This window comes from Scyliorhinus torazame, chromosome 5 (genome assembly GCF_047496885.1).
Source record: "Scyliorhinus torazame isolate Kashiwa2021f chromosome 5, sScyTor2.1, whole genome shotgun sequence".
Classification (NCBI taxonomy): Eukaryota; Metazoa; Chordata; class Chondrichthyes; order Carcharhiniformes; family Scyliorhinidae; genus Scyliorhinus; species Scyliorhinus torazame.
In genome coordinates this window covers 106,839,968-106,860,228 of record NC_092711.1, presented here as the reverse complement: position 1 = coordinate 106,860,228, position 20,261 = coordinate 106,839,968, and the positions used below count along the sequence as shown (strand labels likewise).

The following is a 20,261-nucleotide window of genomic DNA, read 5'->3' as shown; positions in this document are numbered from 1 at the left end:
GGAGACTCAAAATGTTTATTATTTTTCTCTCTCCACAGATACTGCTAGACCCGCTGAGTTAATGCCACAAATCAGCTGTTTTTATTATAATGGTACCTGAGTTTGAATCCTACCACGGCTGAATTTAATTCAATAAAAATATTGTGAGCATGGATCAAATGTCATAAAAACGCATCTGGTTCTCTTAATGCCCTTTTGGGAAGGAAATCAGCCATCCTTACCCAGTCAGGCCTACATGTGACACGATTCACAAACAATTCAAGGGCTTAAAGGGATAACTGGACAGACGTGAATGTCCCCATTAGAACAAGGAGTCTCCCTGGTCAGCAGAAGAATTAGGCCAGGTTAGGGAGAAGGTTGATAATGCCGTCATTGTGAACAACACAAAGTATCTCCTGTACCTTGTGAATCAGATTTAACGGTGTGAATTTATATATATTTTCTGTATTGGACAATCACATTTAAATCTGGGACTCAGGTGACGATATGAATTTGTGTTAGGTGACAAGATGTAGATCCATGTTTTATCCCACGAAGCCTTACACCTATAGTGATAGTATTTCAGAACCAGGTGTGAATCATGAATTCATCCTCAAAAGGACCACGAAAGTTCTATCATGGGAGAATCCACTGGAAGAATACCTGCCCCTGTATATGGGAGCGACAGAATCTGTGAAGAACAGCTCTTCCAATCACAGATTCTGTCTCTCCCAATGTTGTTGCTTCTGCAGCGACAGAATCTGTGATTGGAGGAACAGCTTTGTCGTCCATTTTGAGGAAAGAAGCTGGCTGACGTGCTGCCTGAGTCAGTGCTGTGTGGAGGAACCGTGTCTCCCTGGGACACAACTAGAGGGTTTCATAGCAGTGTGAGCTTCGGAAGGAGATGCAGACACTTAGAGCTTTCCCTTCTGCTGAGCAATATTTCATTATTTTTATACATCTCAGGAGGTGGGATGCACAGCTCAGGAATTGGAGTAATCTCCACTGTGAACTTACTCACTAATCACATCTGTCAAATTAGAAGTTGTGATCCAGGTTTCATTCTTCACTGCTGTTATTTGCAATTGAACGCTCACAGACAACAAACAAAACCCCCGGTCTGAGCTGATCTCAGTGGGTGCAGTGAGGTTATCGATGGGTTTTGAATGTAAATCCACATAATAAAGATCAGAATTGGTGAGTTTTTTCCTGCTTCACCGTCTGATCCAATAAACACTCGGCATCTGTTGAGTTTCATTGTGTCAGATAGTTTGAATTCTCATTTTGGAAATGGAGTAAGTTAAGGGTGTTTCCTTTTTAAATAAATTAACCAAAACATCTTATTGCTTTCAATTTAAAACATTTAATATGTACACAGTCTTTGGTATTTGTGCTATCTTCTGTACGAAAATAAGTAAACTCAAAAAATACTCAACACAAATGTTGACGGTAATGTGATTGCGTGACTACATCACTTAATAAAGGAGTCAGTGAGAGGGGAAAAGGAGACCCTGGAAACCAAAAATTAACTCCTGAAAATCAGAGAGCATCTCTCGAGAAAATCTCAAGAAGAGCCATTGAGAAACATATATATTAAGCCCTGCAGTTGGATCTTTCAGACACTCAATTGTAGATTATGCACCAAAAATTGATTTAGAATTGAAGCAAAAGTTCAGAAATTTATTCTAAACAGGTTTCTGCTGAGAGTTCCTGGATTAAGGGGACAGATCACAGATGGTGCTTTTAAAAATAGACACTGTAGCCCCCACAATAAATGCCATTTTCAGCATATTGAGTTCCAGCAGTTATAGGGGTTAACATCAGCAGGAACAAAATATTGTCAGACTGTCAATACTAAACAACAGCAGAATCCAACCCCTACAGTCATTTATGAACTTGCTGGAGGCATCGTGACTGAGTGAATCCCTTCCCACACACACACAGCATTTGAATTGTCTCTTAGTGTGAGTGCGTTGGTGTGTCAGCAAGTTGAAAGACTTTGTGAATCCCTTCCCACACACTGAGCAGGTAAACGGTTTATCCCCAGTGTGAACACGCTGGTGAGCAGTGACGACCAATTGAATCCCTTCCCACACACGGAGCATGTGAATGGTCTCTCCGCAGTGTGAGTGTGTTGGTGAGCAGTGAGGTTGGATGACTGCCTGAAACTCTTTCCATAGGAGGTGCAGCCAAATGGTTTCTCTTCAGTGTGAATTCGCTGGTGTCTCAGAAGGGTGGGTAAAACTGTGAATCCCTTCCCACACACAAAGCAAGTAAACGGTCTTTCCCCAGTATGGAGCCGCTGCTGTGCAATGAGGGAGGATGCCTGTCTGAAACTCTTTCCACAGGAAGTGGAGCTGAATGGTTTCTCCTTCATGTGAACTCGCTGGTATGACAGCAAGTGGGATGATCCAGTGAATCCCTTCCCACACACAGAGCAGGTGAACGGCCGCTCACCTCTATGAACACGCTGGTGTGACAGCAGGTGGAATGACTGAGTGAATCCCTTCCCACAGTCGGAGCAGACGAACGGCCTCTCCCCAGTGTGAGTGCGTTGATGTATAGTGAGTGCTGAAGAATGCCTGAACCTCTTTCCACAGGAGGGGCAGATGAATAGCTTTTCCTCAGTGTGAATCCGCTAGTGAGACCAAGGCCAGATGACTGAATTGATCTCTCCCCACACACAGAGCAGGTGAATGGCCTCTCCCCAGTGTGACTGCCGATGGTTTTCCAGCAGGGAAGGGTAACTGAATCCCTTCCCACAGTCCTCACATTTCCATGGTTTCTCCATGGCGCCTGTGTCCTTGTGTCTCTCCAAGGTGGATGATCGGTTGAAGTCTTCTCCACGTACAGGTCACGTGTATGGTTTCTCCTCACTGTGAAGGTCGTGATGTTTCTTCAGGCTGTGTAACTGGTTAAAGCTCTTTCCTCGGTCAGTTCACTGGAACACTCTCGCTCGGGTGTGTTTGTCTTGCTATCTTTCCAGTCACACTGATGTTTAAAATTGTTTCTCACAGACAGAAGAGACAATCGTTTCTCCTTCAACATTCAAAGTCTGAGGATTTTCAGGTCCTGATGAATTGAGTGACTGTCAGATGATGTTTGGTTTCAGTCTCACATCTGTAAATCCTCCTTTCCAATATCCTGTAAAAGAAATTTACAAACGTCATCACTGTCAGTGCAGCATATAAATTCTGAACAGACAATTCTAGTTTCTCTGGAACATTTTTTCCTCTCTCGTTCCCCCAAAGCTGTCAATCCCCGTTCCACACACTCTCCCTCCTCCCTGGGCTGAAATCCAAACCCATCTCACCATCTGCACCATTTCTTTCCTCCACTCCCAGTTTTCTCCCTCCCTCTCCTCTGTCTGGGTTCAGTTCTCCAGCTCCTGTCTGAAGACTGACAATAAAATCAATTATTTTCTTTGTCAATTATCCTTTTTGTCTACTGTGTACGTACTGTGTATGTTCCCTTGGCCACAGAAAAATACTTTTCACTGTACTTCGGTACATATGACAATAAATCTGTCACAGTCACACTGGGCTAAATTGCTGGCTTTAAAAGCAGGCCAAGGCAGGCCAGCAGCATGGTTCAATTCCCTACCAGCCTCCCCGAACAGGTGCCGGAATGTGGCGACTAGGGGCTTTTCACAGTAACTTCATTGAAGCCTACTTGTGACAATAAGCGATTTTCATTTCATTTCATTTCATGTTCATTTGACTGATTGATTTATTGTCGTATGTACCGAATATGGCCTGCCTGGGTCTGCTTTAAAAGCCAGCAATTTAGCCCAGTGTGCTAAACCAGCTCCTGATCAATCAGCTGTGTGTACCATCTACAAGATGCACTGCAGTAACTCACCAAGGTTCCTGAGACAGCATCTTCCAAACCCACAACCACTACCATCTGGAAGGACATGAGCAACGGACACCGGGAACCCCATCACCTGGAGGTTCACCAAGTCATTCAGTGGCCTGACATTGAAATATATCACCGCTCCTTCACTGTCTCTGGGGCAACATCCTGGAACTACCTCCCTGACAGCACAGCGGGTGTACCTACACCTCAAGGACAGCAGCGGTTCAAGAAGGCAACTCACCATCACCGTCTGAAGAGAAACTAAGAATGGGTAATAAATCCTGGCCGAGCCAGTGACGACCACATCTTGTAAAAATTGAATTTTTAAAAATATATCTGCTGTTCCTGTCCCTCTAGATGGTAGTGACTGCATGCCTGAGTGTGTGTGTCTGTTTGTGTGGGTGTGTCAGTCAGTGTGTGCGGTGAGTGTCTGGTGTGTTCTTGATGTCAGGGTATCTGCTGATTATGTTCTTCTAGATAGTCATGTCATTGGTTTGGAAGGTGCTGCCCAAGGAGTCTTGGTGATTTCCCGCAGTGCATCTTGTAGATGGTACACCCACTGCTACTACCGTGTGTCAGTGGTGGAGGGAGTGAATGTTTGTGGAAGGCATGCCAATCAAGTGTGCTGCCTTATCCTGGATGGTGTTGAGCTTCTTGAGTGTGGTTGGAGCTGCACTCATCCAGGTAAGTGGTGAGCATTCCATCACACTCCTGACTTGTACCTTGTAGATGGTGGACAGGCTTTGGGGAGTGAGGAAGTGAGTTATTCCATGCAGAATCCCTAGCTTCTGACCTGCTCTTGTAGCCACACTATTTATATGGCTATTCCAGTTTAGTTTCAGATCAATGGTCATCCACCCCCACGATGTTGACAGTGGGGGTTTCAGTGATGGTAATGCCATTGCATGTCAAGGGGCGATGGTTAGATTGTCTCTTATTGGAGATGGTCATTGCCTGACACTTGTGTGTTACTTGGCACTAGTTAGCCCAAGCCTGGATATTTTGTCTGACATCCCAAAACATTTCATGGGAGACGCTATCAATCATCATTTAACACTGAGCAATGAAAGGATACAATAGAGCAGATGTGACCAAAGGCTGGTCAAAGAAGTAGGAATTAAGGAGTATCCAAAGGAGGAAAATGAGGTGGGGATAGTTAGCGAAGGAATTCCAGAGTTTACTGACTCTCCTAACAGTGGAAACGTTTTCTTCCGATCTACCTGCAGAAACCTCTCATCATTTTGATCACCAGCAATAAATTTTCCTCGAACCTTCTCTGTGTAAGAAAGGAAATCTCAACTTCTCCAGTCTCTCTACAAAACTGAAATCCCTCAACCTTGGTACCATTCTGGTGAATCTCCCCTGCTCCCTCTCTAAGACATTGGCCTCCTTTCTAAATTGTGCTGCCCACAGCTGGTCACGAGATCCAGCTAAGGCCCAAACGTTTAATAAACGTTTCCCATAGCTTCCCTGTACTCCTGCCCATTTCAATGATAACAAGGATCGTTTGTGCATTTTTGCCACCTCATCAACTTGTCCTGCCACCTTCTAACATTTGTGTTCATAAACTTCAGGCCACTCTGTTCCTGCTCTGTTTAAAATTCTACTGTTTAGTTTATACTGCCTCTCCTCATTATTCCTTCCAGAATCCATCATTGGCTGTGAACCATATTGGATATTCTGAAGGTGTGAAAGGTTCTACATGAGCTCAACAGAATCACAGACTGTTACAGTGCAGAAGGAGGCCATTCGGTCCCTCGTGTCTGCTATGTCTTTCTGAATGAGCCTTTCACCCAGTGCCGTTCTCCTGCCTTCTCCCTGTAACACTGCACATTGTTTAAAAAGTTATAGATTTTGAACCAAAGATTAAATTGGGATTGATATTCAAAGTTCAAAGAAAACAGCGCGGGAGCTGAGTGAGCCGGGACTCTGAAAACAGCGCGGGAGGTGAGTGAGCCGGGACTCTGAAAACAGCGCGGGAGGTGAGTGAGCCGGGACTCTGAAAACAGCGCGGGAGGTGAGTGAGCCGGGACTCTGAAAACAGCGCGGGAGGTGAGTGAGCCGGGACTCTGAAAACAGCGCGGGAGGTGAGTGAGCCGGGACTCTGAAAACAGCGCGGGAGCTGAGTGAGCCGGGACTCTGAAAACAGCGCGGGAGCTGAGTGAGCCGGGACTCTGAAAACAGCGTGGGAGATTTAAAAAGCGCAGGAGCTGCGAGTCGGAGCGGAGATTTTAAAAGATTGCGGCCTAGTTTCGGGAGCCGTTCGGAGGTGGAGGAGCAGTCTCTGTCAGGGAGAGAACCTGAGTACATCTAAGACACTCAGAGGGTAAGAAGGTAAGTAAGTGATTTTTACTCATTTTTAATTTTATACCTTTTTCAAATTGTGTGTGTCGGGGGGAAACTGAAGTGACATCACAGAAAAGCTGTGGCCTGAGTGGCTGGTTGGGAATCTACACTAAATTTAAAAAATTAAGCATTGGTAACTAATTAAACATAATTACTTAATTATAATTTAGAGGGATATCTAAGCCAGAATCAGAGAGTACTATATTTAGCTTTCGCATTTCTATTAGAAATCTAGTGCTAGGAAACAGATAGTTAACAGTAACTTTGAAATTAAAAAAAATATATTTAAAAAAAAAAAAAAATTTTTTTTTAATTTTAATTTTAATTAATTGACGCAATGTCAGTTAGAGGGGTGCAGTGCTCTGACTATGAGATGTGGCAGGTCCGGGAGGCTTCCAGCGTCCCGGATGGCTTCATCTGCAGAAAGTGCACCCAACTGGAGCTCCTCACAGACCGCATGGTTCGGTTGGAGCAGCAATTGGATGCACTTAGGAGCATGCAGGTGGCGGAAAGCGTCATAGATCGCAGTTATGTAAATGTGGTCACACCCAAGGTGCAGGCAGAGAAATGGGTGACCACCAGAAAGGGCAGGCAGTCAGTGCAGGAATCCCCTGTGGTTGTCCCCCTCTCGAACAGGTATACCCCTTTGGATACTGTCGGGGGGGATAGCCTATCAGGGGAAAACAGCAGCAGCCAGAGCAGTGGCACCACGGCTGGCTCTGATGTTCAGAAGGGAGGGTCAAAGAGCATTAGAGTAATAGTAATAGGGGACTCTATAGTCAGGGGCACAGATAGGCGCTTCTGTGGACGTGAAAGAGACTCCAGGATGGTATGTTGCCTCCCTGGTGCCAGGGTCCAGGATGTCTCCGAACGGGTAGAGGGCATCCTGAAGGGGGAGGGCAAACAGGCAGAGGTCGTTGTACATATTGGTACTAACAACATAGGCAGGAAGAGGCATGAGGTCCTGCAGCAGGAGTTCAGGGAGCTAGGCAGAAAGTTAAAAGACAGGACCTCGAGGGTTGTAATCTCGGGATTACTCCCTGTGCCACGTGCCAGTGAGGCTAGAAACAGGAAGATAGAGCAGCTAAACACGTGGCTAAACAGCTTTTGTAGGAGGGAGGGTTTCCGTTATCTGGACCACTGGGAGCTCTTCCGGGGCAGGTGTGACCTATATAAGAAGGATGGGTTGCATCTAAACCGGAGAGGCATAAATATCCTGGCCGCGAGGTTTGCTAGTGTCACACGGGAGGGTTTAAACTAGTATGGCAGGGGGGTGGGCATGGGAGCAATAGGTCAGAAGGTGAGAGCATTGAGGGAGAACTAGGGAATAGGGACAGTGGGGCTCTGAGGCAGAGCAGACAGGGAGAAGTTGATGAACACAGCGGGTCTGGTGGCCTGAAGTGCATATGTTTTAATGCAAGGAGTATTACGGGTAAGGCAGATGAACTTAGAGCTTGGATTAGTACTTGGAACTATGATGTTGTTGCCATTACAGAGACCTGGTTGAGGGAAGGGCAGGATTGGCAGCTAAACGTTCCAGGATTTAGATGTTTCAGGCGGGATAGAGGGGGATGTAAAAGGGGAGGCAGAGTTCCGCTACTGGTTCGGGAGAATATCACAGCTGTACTGCGGGAGGACACCTCAGAGGGCAGTGAGGCTATATGGGTAGAGATCAGGAATAAGAAGGGTGCAGTCACAATGTTGGGGGTTTACTACAGGCCTCCCAACAGCCAGCGGGAGATAGAGGAGTAGATAGGTAGACAGATTTTGGAAAAGAGTAAAAACAACAGGGTTGTGGTGATGGGAGACTTCAACTTCCCCAATATTGACTGGGACTCACTTCGTGCCAGGGGCTTAGACGGGGCGGAGTTTGTAAGGAGCATCCAGGAGGGCTTCTTAAAACAATATGTAGACAGTCCAACTAGGGAAGGGGCGGTACTGGACCTGGTATTGGGGAATGAGCCCGGCCAGGTGGTCGAAGTTTCAGTAGGGGAGCATTTCGGTAACAGTGACCACAATTCAGTAAGTTTTAAAGTACTGGTGGACAAGGATAAGAGTGGTCCTAGGATGAATGTGCTAAACTGGGGGAAGGCTAATTATAACAATATTAGGCGGGAACTGAAGAACATAGATTGGGGGCGGATGTTTGAGGGCAAATCAACAGCTGACATGTGGGAGGCTTTCAAGTGGCAGTTGAAAGGAATTCAGGACCGGCATGTTCCTGTGAGGAATAAGGATAAATACGGCAATTTTCGGGAACCTTGGATAACGAGAGATATTGTAGGCCTCGTCAAAAAGAAAAAGGAGGCATTTGTCAGGGCTAAAAGGCTGGGAACAGACGAATGTGTTGGGTGTCTTAAAAAATATTAAGGTAGATAAGTCCCCAGGGCCTGATGGGATCTACCCCAGAATACTGAAGGAGGCTGGAGAGGAAATTGCTGAGGCCTTGACAGAAATCTTTGGATCCTCACTGTCTTCAGGGGATGTCTCGGAGGACTGGAGAATAGCCCATGTTGTTCCTCTGTTTAAGAAGGGTAGCAAGGATAATCCCGGGAACTACAGGCCGGTGAGCCTTACTTCAGTGGTAGGGAAATTACTGGAGAGAATTCTTCGAGACAGGATCTACTCCCATTTGGAAGCAAATGGACGTATTAGTGAGAGACAGCACGGTTTTGTGAAGGGAAGGTCGTGTCTCACTAACTTGACAGAGTTTTTCGAGGAGGTCACTAAGATGATTGATGCAGGTAGGGCAGTGGATGTTGTCTATATGGACTTCAGTAAGGCCTTTGACAAGGTCCCTCATGGTAGACTAGTACAAAAGGTGAAGTCACACGGGATCAGGGGTGAGCTGGCAAGGTGGATACAGAACTGGCTAGGTCATAGAAGGCAGAGAGTAGCAATGGAAGGATGCTTTTCTAATTGGAGGGCTGTGACCAGTGGTGTTCTTTGTAGTATATGTAAATGATTTGGAGGAAAATGTAACTGGTCTGATTAGTAAGTTTGCAGACGACACAAAGGTTGGTGGAATTGCGGATAGCGATGAGGACTGTCAGAGGATACAGCAGGATTTAGATTGTTTGGAGACTTGGGCGGAGAGATGGCAGATGGAGTTTAATCCGGACAAATGTGAGGTAATGCATTTTGGAAGGTCTAATGCAGGTAGGGAATATACAGTGAATGGTAGAACCCTCAAGAGTATTGAAAGTCAAAGAGATCTAGGAGTACAGGTCCACAGGTCATTGAAAGGGGCAACACAGGTGGAGAAGGTAGTCAAGAAGGCATACGGCATGCTTGCCTTCATTGGCCGGGGCATTGAGTATAAGAATTGGCAAGTCATGTTGCAGCTGTATAGAATCTTAGTTAGGCCACACTTGGAGTATAGTGTTCAATTCTGGTCGCCACACTACCAGAAGGATGTGGAGGCTTTAGAGAGGGTGCAGAAGAGATTTACCAGAATGTTGCCTGGTATGGAGGGCATTAGCTATGAGGAGCGGTTGAATAAACTCGGTTTGTTCTCACTGGAACGAAGGAGGTTGAGGGGAGACCTGATAGAGGTCTACAAAATCATGAGGGGCATAGACAGAGTGGATAGTCAGAGGCTTTTCCCCAGTGTAGAGGGGTCAATTACTAGGGGGCATAGGTTTAAGGTGAGAGGGGCAAGGTTTAGAGTAGATGTATGAGGCAAGTTTTTTACGCAGAGGGTAGTGTGTGCCTGGAACTCGCTACCGGAGGAGGTGGTGGAAGCAGGGGCGATAGTGACATTTAAGGGGCATCTTGACAAATACATGAATAGGATGGGAATAGAGGGATACGGACCCAGGAAGTGTAGAAGATTGTAGTTTAGTCGGGCAGCATGGTCGGCACGGGCTTGGAGGGCCGAAGGGCCTGTTCCTGTGCTGTACATTTCTTTGTTTGTTTTATTAACTATTTTACTGCAGAAACAGCTTCAGCTGGGAGTCTGAATTAAGAGGAAAGATCCCAGGCAGCGGTTCTTCACAGTTCACTGCAGGCGCAACAGCTCAATCAGCTCCACTTTCAGCTTGGGAGAGCTCAGCAGCTCCACACACTGTCCACAGGGGAGATTTCCTGGTCCAGTGGGACCAGCATTCATGTTTTAACTGACACCACCAGAAAACTGGATCAATCAGTCGTTTGTCTCCTTGCTGTTCGGATCTTGTTGTGCACACACTAGTTGTTGTTAAACAACAGAGAACTTTTTGAAAGGAACTAACTTGTCTTCACATATTTAAAAAGACATAACACACTCACACTGTGTTTAATACAAAACAGATAATACTGGACAATCTCAGGTGGTCTGGCAGCCTCTGTGGAGAGCATCTTGGAGAGACCTGCTGAGATTGTCCTGTATTTTCTGTTTTTGTTTCAGGTTCCAGCGTCTGCAGTAATTTGCTTTTATCTTTGTGTTTAAGATAAAGCTGATTTGACAGTTATCCAGAATCTGAATAATTTTAACTGGGCTGGAGTTTATTCAAATCTTCAGAAACAGATCCCAATGGTCATAATGAACATGGATCAATTCTGGACATGATTAACAGGAGGAATAACAGCAGAATCCAACCCCTGCAGTCACTTGTGAACTTGTTGGTGTGTCAGCAGAGTGGATGAATGAGTGAATCTCTTCCCACACACAGATCAGGTGAACAGCCTCTCTCCACTGTGAACTTGCAGGTGCCTCCACAGGTTGCATGAACGAACAAATCCCTTTCCCCATTCGGAACAGGAAAACGGCTTCGCCCCAGTGTGAACTCGCTGATGTACACTGAGGTCAGATGATCGCCTGAACCCAGCCCCGCAGTGAGAGCCCCTGAACGGTCTCTCATCAGTGTGAACACGTTGATGGTGCACCAGGTCTCCGGAACTTTGTTAGCTCTTCCCACAGTCTGGGCATTTAAAAGATCTCTCCCCAGCGTGAACTCGCCGGTGTGTCAGCAGATTGGATGAATTAATGAATCCCTTCTCACACACATGACAAGTGAATGGCCTCTCCCCAGTGTGAACTCGCTGATGTATCAACAGGCTGGACGATCTGCTGAAGCTCTTTGTGCGGTGAGAGCAGCTGAATGGTGAGTAACCAGTGTGAATGTGCTGGTGCTCCCTCAGCCCATACAGACATTTAAAGCTCCTATCACAGTCAGAGCAATGAAACCATCTCTTGTCATTGTGAACTTGCTGGTATCTCCGCAGCCCAGATAAAAACATGCATCTCTTCCCAGACACAGAACAGGTGAATGGCCTCTCCCCAGTGTGAACTTGCTGGTGTGTCACCAGGGTGGATGAATGTGTAAATGCTTTCCCACATTCAGTACAACTGAACGGCTTCTCACCATTGTGACTGCGTTGATGATTTTTCAGCTCAAAGTCCACCATTTAAATGTGATAAAAAAGAAAGATTATGTGTCAAAATCATAGAAAAGTAGATTGATATAAAATAATGAGCATAATTTACTCCCATTGCCCACAAGTGTCAGGCAAAATGAATGTGTTAATTGCAATCAAGTACTTTGAATTTCAATGAAAATACTTCAGTTTACAAATGGAATCATGTTTCTTTAACTGTATTTCCAAATTCAGATCCATGTCCTCATTCTTTTTTTTCCTCTGAGCCTCTGAACTCCATTTGACAGAGTAATGTTGGAGAGTAGACACTGATTGTCCTGGGAAACAGCAGCAAGAGGTGCTCAGAGGCCGGAGGGGCAAGGGAGCAGTAAGGTCTGTTGCCAGACTTGAGGGCTGGAACCTGAATTCGCAAGTTAAGTGAGTGAGTGTGAATCCCTGGTAAACGATTTGTAATTTTAAAATGTCTTCCATCAACCTAGTAGTTTCATATTTGTCAGGGTTTTCATAGAATTTACATCGCAGAAGGAGGCAATTTGGCCCATCGAGTCTGCACCGGCTCTTGGAAAGAGCACTCTACCCAAGGTCAGTATTGATTTCCTGAAGCTCCTGTTTTGAGTTTCAAGACATTTCTTGCCCAGTGTGTGAGGTGTTTAAAGATCTTTAATCTTCCTCTTTGCTTTTCGATGTTCATTAAAGATACATAAATTGATTTCCCTCATTATATATCTATTTTCCATACTTGGATGGCTGGTGTTTCATTAATTTCCACTACTTTTCTTTCTGGTTGATAATTGAGGGTCTGCTCACTTGGATTTACCTATGATTATATTCCGAATTTTATTGGTTGTCCCACCAGCCCCAACTTTCACAACGTAACAAACAAAAATCACTAATCACGTAATTGGGATTATCGATGGCGGACTCTATACCCAGCATTCCCCGCGGTGGTGAATGTTCCCTATCTGCACCGCAGGACAGCAATGCGCAGGCGTAATATCTAGCGGAATTGGAGCATGCGCAGTGTGTGATGGCGCATGCGAGAGAAAGACGGTTCTTTGTCTCATGGGCAGCGGGTAAGGAAGCGGAAACCTGGAGGAAGCGATGGAGCCGGGTCTGGATGGGGAGAGTGTCTAAACACCGGATGAAAGCCCTAAACCAGGAATACGTACCTGGAAGTCCTGCGTTTGCAGCTTCGGGTCGTTTTCCCGGGAACAGGCCCGGCTTGACTGTCGCCATCTTGATTCAATTGAATCGGTGCGCATGCGCGGGTGGTTGGTGGGCTTCGGGTTCTCTATTCCCGCCCGGGTCCTAGTGCTCGGGGAATACTAGAGACTGGGTCACAGATTGTTTAACAACTCCACTCATCCCCAGGCTGCAGTGCAGAAGAGTGCATGGAGCCATGTTTCTGTTCAATGTGAGAGGTTGCAGCCTCTGTATAGTTTCCAGAAGGGGTTGCTCTTCAACTTTGCTTACACTTGGCTCCGAATCCTTGGAAGAGGCTGGGTAAATCAGAAGTACTTCTCCTAGACCTGTTCTTGGACCTGGTTAACACAAATTTGTTGGAGCTGAATTTGCAGTCCCTATGGAGGTTCGGTGGCTGTCTCACTGCCTGACAGCCTGTCTGGAAAGGGAGCAGTGGTGTCCACTGGTACGCTTGCTACCTTCCACAACTGTTGGGAACTTCAGGCTACAGAACAACTCCAAGACACTGGAAACAACGTTCTGGTTGAGTTCGGAAGCTTCCTTTGCTTTTGTTGCTAATTTTGTCTTCTTTCAGTTTGTTTGCCCCACATATTTGGGGTAACAAGAGGTCAGAGGTTACTCCATAGAAATTGTCTGTTCTGGATTTCTAATATACTGTACAGTGATGATGTTTGTAAACTTACAGGGTATTAGAAGAGGAAATTTTGCAAGTGGGAAACTCAAATAAAACATCGCAGAGATCTAACAGAATCACTCGCTACATCAGAATCTGAATATCATCGAAAAATGTGGAAGGAGAAATGTTTCTCTGTTCTGTTCATGGGAAAAGATTTCAAATATCAGTGTGACTGGAAAAGCACCTGAGTGAGTGTCCCAGTGAACTGACTGTGGAAAGAGCTGTAACCAGTTAAGACAGCCAGAAACAATATCACACCATTAAAAGTGAGGAGAAACTACACATGTTCTGTGTGTGGACAACACTTCAACTGATCACCTATCCTGGAGAGACACAACAACACTGACGCCATGGAGAAACCGTGGAAATGTGGGGACTGTGGAAAGGGATTCAATTATCCATCCCTGCTTGAAAATCATCGACGCAGTCACACTGGGGAGAGGCCATTCATCTGCTCCATATGTGGGAAGGGATTCATTCAGTCATCCTACCTGCTCACATTGACGAGAGGCTCTTTAAGCCCTCAGGCTGTGATAACAACTCTAAAAGCTCCAAGGACTTGGTTACGCACCAGGTTGTTCCCAGCGAGAGACAATTCAGTTGCTTTCACTGTGCGAAGCGGTTCATACGATCACAGACACTCATTGAACATGAACGTACTCACGCTGGGGAGAGGCCATTCATCTGCTCTGTGTGTGGGAAAGGATTCACCCGATCATCCTACCTCATGACACACCGACTGGTTCACACGGATAACAGACCTTTCAAATGTACTGAATGTGAGAAGAGTTATAAAACCACAAGTGAATTGCTGATACACCAGAGAGTCCACAATGGGGAGAGGCCATTCACCTGCTCTGTATGGGGGAAGGGATTCTCACGATCATCCCACCTTGCTAAACACCAACTGGTTCACACGGATAAAAGACTTTTCAAATGTTCTGAATGTGAGAAGATTTACAAAACCTCAACTGATCTGCTAACACACCAGCGAGTTCACAATGAGGAGAGGCCATTCAGGTGTACTGTGTGTGGGAACGGATTCACCCTGTCATCCAGCCTCCAGAAACACCAGCGAGTTCACACTGGGGAGAGGTCATTCACCTGCTCCACGTGTGGGAAGGGATTCATTCATCCATCCAATCTTCTGACACACCAGCGAGTTCACACTGGGGAAAGGCCGTTTCTTTGCTCTGACTGTGGGAAGACATTCATCCACTCGTCCCACCTCTTAAGACACCAGAGAGTTCACAAACAAAAACTGTTTGCTGCAGTTTAATATTCTGATCTGTGTCAAATGAATTTATGTTTTTTCAGACACACAGCAGGGCCAGTAATTTCTCGAGGATAAGAGGAAACTAATTGGTATCCTGTTCCCAACTGCTCCATTTTCGGGTCTTTTCTCCTTTTTAATCCAGTTCTCATACATTCAGTTACTCCCATGGACAGACCCCAGCTCCCCACACCTTCCAGAGTGTTTCCGAACCCTAGGATCCAGGGAAGGTATTGGGAACACTCCCGGGACCACTAAACACAAGAGCCAGTTTTTTGGCCTGATGTACTGGATCTGTACTGAAACTCATCATTAAGGATGGGATGTTTGCAAAGCCTCCTCTTCCTGTGGTTACACTTTGGGCTGAAATTAATGAAGCCTCAGATCTCTGTTTGGGAAGTGGATCATTGTAAACATGAGCTCAGGGTTTTATTGTGCAGGAAGAGAAACAGAAACCAAAACCGCACAAGAGGCTGGGTTGTTGCTGATTTTAGTGAACTCCTTTCCCAGGATATTCAAAACTAACTGGGCTGTAATTGCTGGAACTGTCCTTTTTGAACAAGTGCATAACATTTGCAATTCTCCAGTCCTCTGGCACCTCCAGGAATGACTCGGAGATTATTGCCAGCGCTGCTGTAATTTACATTCTCACTTCAACACTTCCTCAATTTTGAACTGATCAAGGGACAGGGTTTCCTAGCCTGTCTCCATGGCCTGGGTAGTGTTCTAACCCTGCAGAAGGCCCAGGGATCTGCAACCTCAGAGTCCCTGGGGCCTCACCTGAGTGAGGGGAGGGGGAGCTGCCACACGTTTTCCTCAGACTGCTGGAACATAAATATCCTGACCCAGCTGTGGGTAGACGCGGGAGACCCTTTGGTGAGTAGAAGATGTAAATAGTAAGAGGAATAAATCTAAACTTTTCTACAGTCATCGCTTCCGAGTGGTCGCTTGCCTGAGACTTTACAGATAGCACCTATCTCCTTGGTAAAGACAGTGAGTTTAGTTTGATTTTGAACAAGGTGACAGTTACTGTGACTCAATCTTTAAAAGCTCCTTCTTCATGAGTATGAGGGGATGAGAAAAATATCAGCCATGATTGAATGGCGGAGCAGACTCGATGGGCCGAGAGGCCTAATTCTTCTCCCATATCTCATGATCATTGATGATTCCAAAGTAATACCTGTTTCTGTAGAGCATTTAAACCTGCTGTCTTTATTTTAAAAAGGATTTACCTTATGGATGTTGTTTGGAAAGTTATCAAGGGTGATCTATAGAGTACTGTATTCTTTTGGGGGGAGTGGTCAGGATTGGTAGTTGATAAATTGTTTACTGTGTGTTTATAAAATGTTAACTGGATTCATAGAATAAACATTGTTTTGTTTTAAACATACTTCAGCTCTCTGTTGCATCACACCTGTAAAGTGGGCCCTTGTGCTCCCCATAACCACAATCTATTTAAAGTTGTGGGTCAGATGAACTCCATGATATACTTTGGTGTTCTCTAAACCCTGGCCCATAAGAGGCTGGATTCTCCGATCGCCGAAATTGCGTTTGGCGATTGGCCGGACAATCCATTTTTATGCTGGAATCAGAGGGGACACCGTTTTTCCGATGCTCCGCCCCCTAAAACGGCATACTCGGGAGTGCACTGTACGGCGTATGGACGGCCCCAGGACTTCACCCGGGACCCTCCCCCGATGCTCCGCCACCAATTGGCCGACTCCCCGATGGTGTGAGACAAGCGTCCTCACAACTTTCAGGGACCTCCCGTGGCGACTGAGGACTGTGTCCAGCGCTTTCACTGTCGGGGGTTGGTGGGGTGGGGGGGGGGTCATTCCGCTGGCAGGGGAGGCTTCGGCGGGGCCTGGGGGGACTAGTGGGGGTGGTCTGGGGGGTGACAGAGATGCAGATTTTGACAAGCCCGTCCAAGCGCGGCCAGTGCCATGCTGTAGGAGGCCACAGCCGTGTGCATGCGCGGCTATTGAGCCAACCATTCTGCAGCCGTATCCGCAGGTCGAGCCAGGGGCTTTATGCGGAGCGGCTGCTGGCCCCCCCCCCCCCCCCACCGGGCAGAGGATCGGTGCGGGGGCGGCGCCGACTTTTATCCTGCGGACATAGAATACAGAGAATCCAGCCCATAATCGTTCATCACCAGAAAATGCTGGACATATTCCCTGCTCTAATATACCATGTCTCATTTCATATCGGTGTCGTGAACATAGAACATACAGTGCAGTAGGAGGCCATTCGGCCCATCTAGTATGCACCAACCTACTTAAGCCCTCACTTCCACCTTATCCCCGTAATCCAATAACTTGTCCGAACCTTTTTGGTCATTGGGCAATTCATCATGGCCAATCCACCTAACCTGCACGTCTTTTAGACTGTGGGAGGAAACCGGAGCACCCGGAGGAAACCCACGCAGACACAGGCAGAACGTGCAGACTCCGCACAGACAGTGACCCGGCAGGGAATCGATCCTGGGACCGTGGCGCTGTGAAGCCATAGTGCTATCCACTTGTGCTACCGTGCTGCCCTACGGTGGAGCACGTGGACAAGATAATTGGAGGAAATAATCTCAGGAGACCAAAGTACAGAATTATTGTTTATTAGCCAATGCACTGGGAGAGCACAACGTTAGACAATGATCCCTGGAGCTGACTACCTGGTTGATAAATCGAGCAACATTTATACACTGTAGGCCAGACATTTGGACTGTCTGGTTCAGACTTAAGCAAGTTGCGGGCAGAGTAAGCATTTTTCACACATCCCTCTCTGGCTGCTCGTAGTCTCTCCCTTGTTGCTAACTGGCTCCACCTTGCACCGTTAGCTGTGTCTGCTACTTCAGGACATGGAAAACAAGTTGGAGAGATCACCCAAAAAAATACTGAAAAACAAGTTCCTGATGTGGGCCCTGCAGGTGTCTTAAAAAACAAGTTGCAGTCTGTAAAACAAGTTACTGAAGAACAAGTTACTGAAATGAGCCTTGCAGGTTAGGTGGATTTTCCATGTTGTGTCTTTGCCACATCAGCATGTTTCTGGGTGATGTCTTTACCCTGAATGTGGAATTTTCCTTTTACTTTCGAAAACACTCATTGAAAATATTCTTTTAAGATCCTTGAATAGACTATAATTATTGTCTGCCCTAATAAATCATTAATTAAACCATATTCATTAGTTCTCCTCTTACAATGGAAAGTGTCCTGTGTGCCTTTTCAACCATCTCATCTACCTCTCCTGTTACTTTCAGGGATCTGTGGACATGCACTCCGATCTCCCTCTGTGCCTCTACACTTCTCACTCTCATACCAGTAATATTATTTCTCTTTGCCTTGTTTGTCCGCCCCAAATGTATTTATTACTTCACAATGTTGTATATTAATCTCCATTTGTTACTTGTCTTCCCACCTGATCAGTCGACTGATATTTTCCTGCAGGTTACAGCTTTCTTCCTCACTGTCAACCGCAAGACTGTCACTGTCTTGAACATGCCCCCTAGACAAAGTCTAAATCATTGATATGTACCACACAATGCATGGAATCTTATCCTGAGAAATATCAAATCCTACTGGGAACAGTTTCCAGGCATAAAAATACCTCGCAACCATTCCTCTTTGCTTCCTGCTGCTCAGCTGATGACATTTCCTGCACTTGTGACTGTCCAGCCTATGAGAAACATCGTGCTTTGCTCACAGGGCACTGGATTGCACTCCACGGGACTAGGATGCCCTGCCGTGTCTTTGTTTATCTGATTATTAACTGACTGAACCAGAATCAATTTCATATTAAAATAAATAACTACTCACCAATCAGCTTCTTCATTGTGCTGAAGTCACCTTGTTTTATGGAGTTAACTGAAATTATTTTCTTTATTATTATCTAAACACCTCAGAATTTACTTTACTGAAAAATTGAAATTTCTTCACTGTTGCAGTCCTTTGTTAGTTAGTGTTATCTTTATCCCCTAGATTTGATTAACTGAACATTTAATGTAACTATTTGATAAATTATGAATTTCTTTTAAGATTTACATCAGTTGATTAATATATCTTTACTTTATAGTTGATCAATGCAGTGACCAGAACTGTACTCAGCACTCTCGATGTGCTCTATGTTTGATACAGATCAAACATAATCTGCCTGTTCTTTCATCCTGGGCCTCAGCCAAGAAGGAAAAGTGTCCCAAATGCCTTCTTGACCACCTGATCTACCTGCCCAGCCAGCTTCAGGAATCTGTGGTTTTTGAATCCAAGGTCACTGTTCCTGTATAATTCTCAGCATCATCCCATTTATTCTTCATTCTCTTCTCTTGCTTACCCTCCAAACTCTTGATGTCACACTGCTCCAGATTGAATTCTGTTTGCCATTTTTCTGTCCATCTGACCCGTAAGACATAGGAGCAGAATTAGGCCACTCGGCCCATCAAGTCTGCTCCGCCATTCAATCACAGCTGATATTTTTCTCATCCCCATTCTCCTGCCTTCTCCCCATCACCCCTGATCCCCTTATTAATCAAGAATCTATCTATCTCTATTAAAGACACTCAGTGATTTGGCCTCAACAGCTTTCTGTGGCAAAGAGTTCCACAGATTCACCACCCTCTGGCTGAAGACCCAGTCCAGTGATATCTTCCTGCTGTCCTTGGCTTTATTCTGCACTGTCAAACACATAAATAACTTTTGTACCATCGACCAACTTCTTAATTATGGTCCCTATATTTCACTCTAAATCATTGATATGTACACCACAAAACTGTGGAACCCCACACAAAACAGGCGTCCAAACATAATTCAGTCCTGGATGTGATTAACGGCAGCAATAACAGGAGAATCCAAACCCTGATGCCGCCTGTGAACTTGCTGGTCTATGAGCAGGTTGTTTGACTGAGCAAATGCCTTCCCACACACGGGGCAGTTGAATGGCCTCTCCCCAGTGTGAACCCGCTGGTGTTTCAGCAGATTCTGTTTACTTTTAAATCCCTTCTCACAGTGCGAACATTTAAAAGGTTTCTGATGTGTGAACAAGTTGGTGTGTAGTCAGGTGGGATGACTGAGTGAATTTCTTGTCACACACAGTGCATGTGTACGGTCTCTCCCCAGTGTGAACTCGTTGGTTTATCAGAAGGTTGGATGAATCAATTAATTCCTGTCCACACACACGGCAGGTGAATGGCCGTCCTCCAGTGTAAACTCGATGGTGTCTCAGAAGGTGAGCTAACTGAGTGAATCCCTTCCCACAGATCGAGCAGGTGAATAGCCTCTCCCCAGTGTGAGTGTGTTGGTGTTTCAGAAGATCTTTTTTGCTGAAAAGTTTTCTCACAGTCAGAACAATTAAATGGTCTCTGATGAGTGTGAACAAATTGCTGAATCAAAAGGTGGGAGGAACAAGTGAATCCCTTCTCACACACAAAGCAGGTGAACGGCTTCTCCACAGTGTGTGCGTTGATGTATCAGTAAATCCTTTTTACTTTTAAAACTCTTCTCAGTCTGAACACTTAAAAGGTCTCTGATCAGACTGGACCTGATGGTGGGTCCGGAGGTGTGATGACTGAGTGAATCCCTTCCCACA

The 20,261-nt window shown here is 45.8% G+C and overlaps 1 long non-coding RNA gene across 1 annotated transcript; it reads right to left on the bottom strand.

Moving 5' to 3' along the window:
- Positions 1-1,319: 1,319 nt before the first annotated feature.
- LOC140421611 (uncharacterized) lies at positions 1,320-12,775 on the bottom strand. The gene is made up of 2 exons (XR_011946937.1): positions 12,711-12,775; positions 1,320-3,123 (listed from the first exon to the last, which is right to left on the bottom strand). It is a non-coding gene; the product is annotated as an uncharacterized lncRNA (long non-coding RNA).
- Between the last annotated feature and the right edge of the window lie 7,486 nt (positions 12,776-20,261).